The 12,563-nt window shown below is 40.6% G+C and overlaps 1 protein-coding gene across 4 annotated transcripts in view; it reads right to left on the bottom strand.

The window, feature by feature from the left end:
- Positions 1-12,563, bottom strand: part of MANBA (mannosidase beta) — a 114,544-nt gene that overhangs the window by 68,564 nt on the left and 33,417 nt on the right. The window lies entirely within an intron of this gene.

Raw genomic sequence — 12,563 nt, 5'->3', positions numbered from 1 at the left:
CGGGGTTGTGAGTTCAAGCCTCACATTGGGCTTAGGGATTACTTTTTTAAAAAGTTACATGTGAAAAAAAAAAAAAAAAGTTACATGTGAATTTTCAACGGTGCAGGGGGGTCAGCACCCTAGTCTCCATGTTGTTCAATGGTCAAGTGTTATTTAATCAAGAAATATTTGTATGTGCCATGTACTCTGCTAAGTGATGAGAATTAAATCGTGGCCAGGATAAATATGGCCCCTGACTTCATGTCTAATGGGTCTTCATGTCTTCGACTTCATGTCTTAGACATGTCTTCATGTCTAAGAGTCTAATGGGATATAGACAAGTACAATGGTGAGATTATACCAGGATGGGAGAAATATGAGGTTATTCTGAGAAAACATTCACAGGAAGAAAGGTCACCTAACTTATAGAGGGTGAGGGAAGGCCTTTGTGAAAAAGCAGTATGTAGCAGAGCCCAGAAGTACGTCAAGCTCAGAGGCAGATGACAAGTATTCTAGGCACTATGAGAAGCAAGGGTGAAGAGCCATGAGTGAGGAAGAACAATGCCATTAACAAAAACTTGAGCAATAATGAAACTGGTAAGGGAGATCAGTGTGACTGAGGAAGTAAGCAGGGTCCAGCTCATGCTGGGTCGTGTGAGGAGTTTGGGAACTTCACCCTAGATCAATGAGGACCCACTGGAGATTTTTCATCAAAAAGGGTAACACGATCAGATCTGCATTTTAAAAAAATTACATGGGGCGCCTGGGTGGCTCAGTCGGTTGAGCATCCGACTTCGGCTCAGGTCACGATCTCACGGTCCGTGAGTTCCAGCCCCGCGTCAGGCTCTGTGCTGACTGCTCAGAGCCTGGAGCCTGTTTCACATTCTGTGTCTCCCTCTCTCTCTGACCCTCCCCCGTTCATGCTCTGTCTCTCTCTGTCTCAAAAATAAATAAACGTTAAAAAAAATTTTTTTTTTTTAATTTACAATGAGGGGCGCCTGGGTCACTCAGCCGGTTAAGCGCGGGACTTCAGCTCAGGTCATGATCTCACAGTTTGTGAGTTCGAACCCCCTGTCCGGCTCTGTGCTGACAGCTCAGAGCCTGGAGCCTGCTTCAGATTCTGTGTCTCCCTCTCTCTCTGCCTCTCCCTTGCTCACACTCTGTCTCTCTCTCTTTCCAAAATAAATAAAACATTTAAAAAAATCTTTTTAAAAAATGACAATGATACAGCAGGATAAAAATGGAAGAAGCAGAGAGACGTGAAATTTCTATCTGTGCGAAAGGGATAGAAAGTGCCACTTGGAAAATCTTGGAATGGAGACCAGGAAAAGAAAAAGAAAAGGTAGCAAGGCTGAAAAGGAAGGTCATGGGGAGAAAAGATGAGACAGCTGCCCTGAGGAATGAGACTTAGGGAGTGGAGTCTGAGAATGGGTTAGAATGTTTCAGGAGGTTTAGAAGTAGCATGTTATATTATGTGCAATATAACACCTTCCTCTATCATCCATTAAATTCATATTGTTTAATGTCTCCAGAATTGAATCTGTGCATTTTAAAATAAGACAGTATGCCAAAGCAGGGTTTGGGCGAGAGCAAAGTAGAAAAGCAGACCCATATTTTTTTGGTTACACAGGAGACACCAGGGATGAAGTATCCAAAAAGGTTGGATAGGCAGGCTGTCAGAGCCACCAACGAAAGTTCTCATTCCTTCCTGCCACAGAAAGGGAGGACATGACTGGTACAGATGCAATTAGCTTTCTATGATCTATGGCAAGAGACTGAAGAAGTTCCTGCTTGAGGGCTTCCGTTTTCCTCTGTGAAAAAGGGCCAGGAAAAGGTTATCAGCTGAGAAATATCTTAGAGACCCTTCTCCCACAAATAAGGAGGAGGGTTCGATAATCATGGCTCTGCCACAAATGAAGAAAAAACATGTATGCTGATCAATGACCAAAGACTCTATAACTGACATTCTTTACAAATGTACAACCACACCAGACCTATTGTAAAGATGGTCATACCACATCTCATCATCTGCATCTCATATCAGCCTAAAGTACAGAGGGGTTGGATGTGCACAGAAGTAAAACTAATCCTGGACTTAAGAACTATTTTTACTTATTAAATGATTCATTCTTAGGAACATTACTCAATGAGCCCTGAATTAATTTGTTCTGATCCAGCCAATTCTGTAGTTTACACACCCACAGCCTCCAAGTTTTTCTAAGATACAGTAAAATATATCAAGACAACCACGCTTATTTGTTAAAGATACTTTTCTCCTACCAAGAACATATGAAGTCTCTCAATTTTCCCTTTACAGCACCTTTATTGTTTTTAAACAGAACCACACACTACAATCTTATCTGAATATATTGATTTTCTAAAATATCCCTAAATCTTTGACAACTACATGACCTCCCCATCATATTCCGTCTGGCTTCCCTTACTATCTCTTATTTCAAGAAATAATAACAGATAACATTGACCCAGCACTTCCTACGAACTAGGCACTGTTTTATGCTCTCAACATGTATTAACTTATTTAAACATCACAACACTGCTATAAGGTAAACTCTATTATTATAATCATTCTATAAATGAGAAAACTGAAGCACAGAGGAGTTAAGTAACTTGCCCAAGGTCACACAGCTAGTAAGCTGCAGAGCTTGGATATGGACAGTCTGAAACTGTCTATATAGAGAGTCTATATAGAGACTATATAGTTAACCTCTAAGTTATGCCAATCATATCCAAACAATTTCCCCAAAAACCATGTCTTATTGGTGTTCAAGATTTTTACAGTAGGGAGGAGGTTTAATTATATAGGGGAGCATTTTTTTTAATGATATCAAGTGATGATAGACAGCAAATATATCTTTTGGTGAGTCTTTAACCATAACAGCACAGATTCATAAAACTTTTGAACTAGAAATATGTTGACAGATCACCTAGTCTACTTTCTGATTAGTGTTTGATTCCCTCTAGACTACCGGCTGGCAAATAACTGGTCCTTGGGCAAAATATAACCTACCTCCTGTTTTAAAAATAAAACTTTATTGGACTGAATTGTGTTCCCCACCTCCCCAAAATTCATAGGTGGAAGCCCTAACCCCCCAATATGATTGTATCTGGAAGTAAGGTCTTTAGGAAGTAATTAAGTTAAATGAAGTCACAAGGCTGAGGACCTAATCTGATAGGTCTATGGCCTTATAAGAGAAAAAGATCTACCTCCTTCTTGTCCTCCCTCCATCTCTCCTTCCTTCCTTCTTTCCTTCCTTCCTTCCTTCCTTCCTTCCTTCCTCCCTCTTTCCTTTCCTCCCTCCCTTCCTTCCTTCGTTTTCCTTCCTTCGTTCCTTCGTTCCTTCCTTCCCTCCTTCCTTCCTTTCCTTTCTTTCCAGCACCCCAATCATGTGAGGACACAAACCAGGAAGAGAGCCATCGCTACAAACCCACCAGCCAGCACCTTGATCTTCACTTTCCCAGCTTTCAATGTCTTGTTGAGGCCACCCGGTCTATGGTATTTTGTTAAGACAGGCCAAGCAGGCTATGACAATAGCCACGCTCATTTGTGTACATGTTGTCTTCTGTTGCCTTTGCACTACAATGGCTGAGTTAAGTAGTTACAACAAAGACATTTGGCCCCCCAAAAGACTACAGCGTTTACTATCTGAATCTTTACAGAAAAAGTTCACCTAAAATATTTCCCCCAAAAGACTATTCTAATCTAATATCTGTAATGAAAAAAAAAAAGCCTCTGCCTCACAAAATAGCCTTCCCTTTTGCTAGCCTTGACTATTGTAAAGTCATTCTTCACATTGATTTGAAATCCCCTTTTCTTTAATTTCCACCTGAAGATTTTAGTTCTGCCCTCTAGGTACCTCCTACCAACTAATAACCACCAAGTTTGAGCTGACTCCTTGGACATTTCCTATTACTTCCTGTTCAGTGGAAAATCAGCTGCTTGTAAGGGCCTCTGACAGGAAGACAAATAGTGTCATTCCCAAAGGTTACTGGCAGTCTCTATTGCTTCTAACACAGAAAGCTCTAAAGTAAATCATCAGTTCTCTGGGGCTCATCTAGTTAAGTTCCTTAGGTGCCACTAACTGAAAAAACTAAGGCTGCAGAATGTAAAAACCCAATATGAAGACTTACAAGCCTATTGTGTTATCAGCAGATACACTATACTAACATATTTTGCCCTCTCCTTTTCTTACAAATGGAATACAAACTTTCCTTCCAGAAGCCCTGGAGAATTTAAGTAATTTAGTTTCACAAAGCACATGTAGAGTCTTAAATCATCAATAATTTTCCTGGTATTACCTGGTCACTTCTTTTTACTTGCTACTTTAAAAAAAAAAAACTTTTTGGGGCGCCTGGGTAGCTCAGTCGGTTAAGCGTCCAACTTCGGCTCAGGTCATGATCTCACGGTCCGTGAGTTCAAGCCCTGCGTTGGGCTCTGTGCTGACAGCTCAGAGCCTGGAGCCTGTTTCAGATTCTGTGTCTCCCTCTCTCTCTGCCCCTCCCCTGTTCATGCTCTGTCTCTCTCTGTCTCAAAAATAAATTAACCTTAAAAAAAAATTTTTTTTAAAAACAAACTTTTTTTTTTTAATGTTTATTTGATTTTGAGAGAGAGAGACAGGGCGCAATCAGGGGACAGGCAGAAAGAGAGGAAGACACAGAATCCGGGCTCCAGGAGAGCAGGCTCCAGGCTCTGAACTTTCAGCATAGAGCCCGACATGGGGGCTGAACCCCCGAAATGTGAGATCATGACCTAAGCCAAAGTCAGACACTTAACTAACTGAGCCACCGAGGTGCCCCTACTTGCTACTTTAAAAATATATAATCCTGTTTCTAGTTTCTAGAAACTTTCTAGTTAAGAGGAGCTCCCTTTTATAAACTAAGACCCATTTTTAGGGGCACTTGGGTGGCTCAGTCATACACATATATGTACAATGGAATATTACTTAGCTATCAAAAAGAATGAAATCTTCCCATCTGAAACAATGTGGATGGAGCTAGAGTAAATTATGCTAAGCAAAACAAGTCAGTCAAAGAAAGACAAATATCATATGATTTCACTCATATGTGGAATTTAAGAAACAAAACAGATGAACGTAGGCGAAAGGAAAAAAATGAGAGGGAAATAAACCATAAGAGACTCTTCCTTTTTTTAGTGTTTATTTATTTATTTTGGGGGGAGGGCAGAAAGAGAGGGGGAGAAGGAATCCCAAGGAGGCTCCACACTCAGTGCAGAGCCAGATGCAGGGCTCAATTCCACAACCCTGAGATCCTGACCTGAGTCAAAATCAGGAGCTGGACGTTTAGCTGACTGAGCCACCCAGACACCCCAAGACACTAACTATAGAGATCAAACTGAAGGCTGCTGGAGGGCTGGAGGGGAGGTGGGTGGGGGATGGGCTAAGTGGGTGATGAGCACTGGGTATTACATGTAAGTGATAAATCACTAAATAATACTCCTGAAATTAATATTACACTACATGTTAACTAATACTTAAATAAAAACTTGGAAAAATAAATAAAAATAAAAAACTTTTGCACAAAAATAAAAAAGCAAGCTACTGAATGTGAAAAGATATTCACAAATGAAATCTCCTATCAGGGGTCAATATCCAAAATATATAAAGAACATATACAACTCAACACCAAAAAAGAAGAAATAATCCAATTAAAAACAAGCAGAGGACCCAAACAGACATTTTTCAAAAAAAGACATACAGATGGCCAATGGGCACATGAAAAGATGGTCAACATCACTCATCACCATGGTAATGCAAATAAAACACAATGAGGTATCATCTCACACCTGTCAGAATGGCTAGAATCAAAAAGACAAGCAATAACAAGTGTTGGTGAGGATGTAGACAAAAAGGAACCTCGTGCACTGTTGGTGGGAATGTAAATTGGTGAAGCCACTGTGGAAAACTGTATGGAGTTTCCTCAAACAGTTGAAAATATAAATACCATAAGATCCAATAATTCCACTACTGGGTATTTACCCAAAGAAGACAAAATCACTAATTTGAAAATATATATGCACCCTATGTTTACTGCAGCATTGGGAGCAACAGCCAAGATATGGGAGCAATCTAAATGTCCACTGATGGATGAATAGACAAAGAAGACATTGTATGTATGTGTGTATAATGGAATACTACTCAGCCACAAAAAAGAATGGACCTGGTGGGCACCATGCTAAGTGAAATGAATCAGACAGAGCAAAACAAATACTGTATGACTTCATTTATATGTGGAATCTAAAACACAAAACAAAAGGCAAAAACAGATACATAAATACAGAGAACAAACTGATGGTCCCCAGAGGGGCAGGGGTGCGTAGGGGGGGTTGCAAAGTGGATAAAGGGGAGTGGGAGAGACAGGCTTCCCATCATAAAATGAGTAAGTCACAGGAGAAAAGGTACGGCATGGGAAATATGGTCAATAGTACTGTAATAGTGTGGAAGAGTGGCAGATGGCAGCCACACTTGTGGGGAGCATAGCATAACATACAGACTTACTGAATCACAATGCTGTACACGTAAAAATAATGTAACATGTGTGTCAACTATACTCCGATCAAAAAATAAAATAAAAAGTAAAACAAAAATCAACAAAAGAAGGAGACTAAAAAAATGCCGAACGATGCCTATGACTCCCCAGCTCTCCTGAAGTGGAATGCAAATAATTCCAAAAACGGAAAGTACCGGGATGGGGACAGTTAAGAAGAAAAACTATTAACTGCCTCCAAATCAGGTCTCCTTCCCTATCACACCAAGTCAGTTGTATATCCTCTCCCCATCCTGACGAATCAACTCTGGGCCCAAACAATAGGGGAATTCTATTAAAACAGGGTAGACAGGCAAGACTGACCTGTTTTCTCTACAACTTGAGGCCTTCCCAGGCCTAAAGACTCAGTGATGCCCTCGCTGATGTCCTGCTCCCTGAAGAAGAGACTGCAGTCTAGGGTGTGTTCCATGTAACCTCAATCAGGCAGCAACCCAGAGGATGGCAGGCAGTGTGGTTCTGGCCACTGCCTCATTTTCAAATTTTTCCAAAGCTGATTCAGCGAGGTCTCTTTACCTTTTTATTGTAAGTTTATTTATTTATTTTGAGAGAGAGAGAGAGAATGAGCAGGGGAGGGGCAGAGAAAGCGGGACAGAGAGAGAATCCCAAGCAGGCTCCATGCTGTCAGCACACAGAGCCAATGCAGGGCTCAATCTCACAAACCATGAGATCATGACCTGAGCAGAAACCAAGGGTCAGACGCTTAACTGACTGAGCCACCCAGGCGCCCCCGGGGAGGCCTCTTTAAAAACAAACAAACAAACAAACAGGGCACCTGGGTGGCTCAGTCAGTTAAGCGGCTGACTTCAGCTCGGGTCTTGAGCTCATGGCTCAGGTTCGAGCCCTGTGTCAGGCTCGAGCCCTGTGTCAGGCTCTCTGCTGACAGCTCAGAGCCTTGAGCCTGCTTCCGATTCTCTGTCTCCCTCTCTCTCTGCCCCTCCCCCATTTGTGTTCTGTCTCTCTCTCTCTCTCAAAAATAAACACTAAAAAAAATTTTTTTAATAAAAAAAAAACAAACATGAGTCTGATTTGGGTGGAAATTTGTACAAAGCATAGGCAGCTACACACCCAGAATGATGTGTGCTGCTTCTTCATGCAAACAACCTTCAAGACAACTCCAATTTGTGTAAACGTGGCCAATACGTTAACCTTAAAATTCTCTAAAATATGCCAGCTCCTTTTATATTCCTATATGGTCTACTTCTTTGTCAAGATGTGGTCAGAAAAAAAAGAAGACAGCTTGGGTTGCCTGGCTGGCTCAGTCAATAGAGCGTGCAACCCTGGATCTCAGCGTTGTGAATTCAAGCCCCTGTTGGGTGTAGAGATTACTTAAAAATAGTATCTTTTTTTTAAAAAAAGCAAGAAAACAGCTTTATTCACAGTTGTCTAAGAGGGAAAAAGAAGTATAACACGACATGGAAGTAGAAAAATAAGACATAGCTGGGGCGCCTGGGTGGCTCAGTTGGTTGAGGGTCCAACTTCAGCCTAGGTCATGATCTCCTCGTTCCCGAGTTTGAGCCCCACATCGGGCTCTGTGCTGCCAGCTCAAAGCCTGGAGCTTGCTTCAGATTCTGTGTCTCCCTCTCTGTCTCTCTGCCCTTCCCCATTCATGCTTTGTTTCTCTCTCTCTCAAAAATAAATGAACATTAAACCATTTTTAAAAAAAGAAAAATAAGAGATAGCTGAGTTATTTTAATTCAAGTGCGTACACAACTACCAAAAAGATTCTAAAACCATATCCTAAACTTTAACTGATTATAATTAAGCTGCAAGTATCAATGTCTTTATGTAGTTATGTGTCTAGCTTCAAGAAAAACTGAATTCTTCCATACTTATACCCTCACTTGGTTGTAATTACTGCCATAACTTACAAATCACAGAAAAAGAACCATGGAATGTTAAAGGCAGAAGAAACTTGGCAATCTCCTCATCACTTTGTAGATGAGGTTCCTGAGACCTGTAGAACCTAGCTCAAAAGCTCCAGAGTCAAAGGACAAATAGAGGGCCCATGTTTCCTAGTATAATGTTCTCCACCTTGCATACATCTCTCACAGAAACACCTGCCAAAGAGAAAGACACTAGCAGGCACGCACGGATTGAAATCTGTATATGAGCAATGAGGAAAACCAAAAGCAAAAGTACTTTTATGATCCAGGAATCACACTACTGGGTATTTACCCAAAAAATACAAAAACACTAATTCAAAGGATACAAGCACCCCTATGTTTATAGCAGCATTATTTACAACAGCCAAACTATGGAAGCAGATCAAGTGTCCATCGACAGATGAATAAAGAAAAGGTGGTCTCTCTCTCTCTCTCTCTCTCTCTCTCTCTCTCTCTCTCTCTCACACACACACACACACACACACACACACTGGAATATTACTCAGCCATAAAAAGAATGAAATCTTGCCAACTGCAACAACATGGATGGAGCTAGGCACAATAAGTCAGGCAGAAAAAGACAAATACCATATGATCTTACTCATATGTGGAATTTAAGAAACATAACAAGCGAGCAAAGGAAAAAAGAGAGAGAGAGAGAGAGAGAGACAAACCAAAAAACAGACTCTTAACTATAAAGAACAAACTGATGGCTACCAGAGGGGAGGTGGGTGGGGGAATATGTGAAATAGGTGATGGGGATTAAAGAGTACACTTATCATAATGAAGAAAATAAAATAAAATGATAAAAAAAACAAAGCAAAGGCCTTTCAGAATCTTAAGTCGAGATATAAGGTACATTCAATGTGAAACAAAGCATTTGGGGGAGAATGTAACATTAAAATGTTAGCCTCTTAATAAAAAAAGGGTCTGTGAAAAAGAACACTGAAATCTACAAACATAGAGAATGTGTCTGACCCTCTCCTAATTCATAATTACATGTTGCCACAGTTTCTTCATTTGTCAAAATACCATCTTTGTAACCTAAACTATCTCATAAAAGCATAACAACAGTTATGGGAGCATCCAACAGTAGAAGTATATTTCTTGAATTATGTACTGTCTGCAAACCTTGACAGGCCCTATAAATTACACCCCAACCAAAAAATGCAAGATGGTAAACCTACTTAGAGGAACAAAATATATCCAAAGGTCATGGTTAGGAACACACGATGGCATCTGGGGGGTTAAGAACTAGCAATGAAGTGGGAGAACATTCGGGTCAGCATGGGAAGGATCTGCAAAGGATGATAGGTTGCTTATGTAAGATGAAAAACGATGCTTCATCTCATTGGGGGGAAAAAGCTATTCAAAGATAGCTGCCTTGATTAGCTTCACCCTGCTGAGCATTTAACAGCTCCTCCTTCTGCCCGCTTGCTCCTTACATCTTTAATAGGTGATGAAAAGCTGCAGTGAAGAAACAGTAATGACAACAAGCTGAAATGACCAAGCCGCCGAATATTTAAATTCAAACATAGGATATTTTCCTGTGTTCCTGCTAGGATTATAGGACAGCCTTCCGCAGCTGCTTTTCAAAGAGCGAACAGCTTGCATTAGCCAGAAAGGCAGGCTCACAGTTAGTTACAACAGCTGTCTTCCCCTTCTTTACCAAGCAGCAAGATCTCCTTGCTTACTCAGCAGGACAAAATCCTCAAAGAGGAAAAACTAAAGCAAAAGAGACGCAAAGCAAAATCTCCCCCAAACAAGGATAAATTGGTAAATTCCAGGGCAAAAAAATCTACTCAGGCAACAAGGTAGCTAATCACAGGAGAGATCATTCAAGCAACCTACCTACCCATAAAGATATTTTCAAGGGTAAATGCTGTTATTTGATGAATAAAGTAATTCAAAGATGAATGAGAAAGTGATGCAAAATGAATGCATTCAAAAAGATTGCATTAACCAAGATTGACAAATCTTTGCTTTATTGCAATATTATATTCACTATAGGCAAAGGGCTGCAATGACCTTCAACACAGGCTTCTGCTGGGCAGGCCGAGGTCAAACCGAAAGCTAAACTCACCTCTCCAACTCACAGGCTAGGTTTCTGAGTTGGAAGGAGTGGGTGCTTTAGGCTGAGGCAGCAAGTAAATTTGGATAGGGTGGGAGATGGCAGTATTTCTGGGTAGGATGGAACCGCCTACACACAGGTCAAAGATGTACAGCTCACCTCAGCTCAAGAGGAGGGTTCACATACTGAAAACACCTCTGTGCTGTTTGTTTTTTTTTTTTTTTCTGACTGTGGTAATGAAAGATTAAACAATGTAGCATTTCACCAGAACACACTTATATAATTTGGACTTAATGTGTGTAAGTAAGCTTATGAAAAGCTCGTAAGACCAGATGATCATCCTTGCCTAATAAATTTTGGGGCATAATGGGAACGATTCACAAATATTACAAATATGATTACACATATGAAAGACCTAGCATGGAGAAGATGATCAACAAATGAATATATGTATCTCTTTCTCTCCCCCTCTCTCACTTTGTCTCTGGGTCTCTTGCACAGACACCACCACCAGCACCCACCGCTGCCACGCAGGGCCTGCAGTTTGGGCCACATCATTCGCTTATAAATGTCCTAATCTTTGGAATTGGGGCATCCACCCCTACCAGCTATCTTCTCCCTAACTCTCCTTCCCACACCCCTTGGAAACCCAGGTCCAGCCAGACTTTCCCCTCCCCTCCCCTCCCCCAGCAGGGCATTCTTCCACCCCTTCCCTAGAGAAAAGAACAGGAGAATCTTGCTGGGTTTCTACACCCAGTAAAAAACATCTGAGCTTCTCTTTTCTGTACCAGAGTCAGTCTTTCACCGTCAGTCAGTGTTCACCGGAACACTGAAAATGTGGGTGCCTAGAACAGCTACTGCTATTTAAAACCTGAGCTAGAGGGGCTCCTGGGCAGCTCAGTGGTTGAGCGGCCGACTTCAGCTCAGGTCATGATCTTATAGCTCATGCGTTCGAGCCCCACATTGGGCTCTGTGCTGACAGCTCAGAGCCTGGAGCCTGCTTCTGATTCTGTGTCTCCCTCTCTCTCTCTCTGCCCCTCCCCTGCTCACACTCTGTCTCTCTCTTTCTCAAAAAAATAAATAAACATTGAAAAAAATATTTTTTAATGATAAAAAAATAATAAAACCTGAATTAGAATATTTCAGGGCTAAGGAGGAATTATTCAAATAAATATTTTCTAATAAGGTTTTAAAGAAAGTCACATCAATGAATTGGTATCTCTAAATATCTAGACAACTGGCAAGAGTTAAGATATAACAGGAGTAATTCTTGCTTTCCTTTGACCTCAGTATTTTTTTCAAATATAAATTTGTTCTTACTATCTTAAAGATTAAGAATATGTGAAAATCATTGAGGAAGCTGAGGTTAGGGCAAAATCAAACAAATGACTACAGAATACTGAAAAATGAAAAGTTTAGAAACCTCCATCATAAGGACTGAGAATGCAGAGAAGAAAAAAATATATATATAACAATACATTTATTATATACATAAAGTTAACTCACAAGAATTTCAAGTTAATTTTCAAAAAATCAAAGAGCCTTTTTTCTGCACACAGTTAAACTGGGGAGTGTGGTTGGTCATTTGCTCTTCAGTGGTAAACTCACCAATTTTAAATTCAGAAATAATTTGAACATTTGGAGAAGCAAAAAGGTGATCTTTTTGTAGCCTCAGCAGGGAGAAAGCAGAAAGTGCCACACAGTCAAATTCGTTTAGCGTTTCCTAATGAGTTGGCTGAAATTACTAAATAGAGTCTTTTAACTGCTTTCTTCCCTTACTACAGAAACAATATAAGCTCAGCATAGAAATCTGGAAAAGACAGTTGAGCAGAAGAATAAAATACAAACTGTGTGTAGCACTATTACCCAGAGATAGCCACTGTTTGCTTTGGTTCTGACCAACCTCATTTCATGCTTAAATTTTAAAAATTAACAGATGTGATTTTAAAGAAAAAATACATGTATCTGGTTTTAACTACAAACTAATCCTTTTAAGAAAACTTGGGGCGCCTCGGTGGCTCAGTCGGTTAAGCGTCCGACTTCAGTTC

The sequence above is a fragment of the Neofelis nebulosa genome, chromosome 3 (genome assembly GCF_028018385.1).
Source record: "Neofelis nebulosa isolate mNeoNeb1 chromosome 3, mNeoNeb1.pri, whole genome shotgun sequence".
Lineage (NCBI taxonomy): Eukaryota > Metazoa > Chordata > Mammalia > Carnivora > Felidae > Neofelis > Neofelis nebulosa.
The sequence above is the reverse complement of the archived record's forward strand: the minus strand, read 5'-3'. Positions and strand labels throughout refer to the sequence as shown.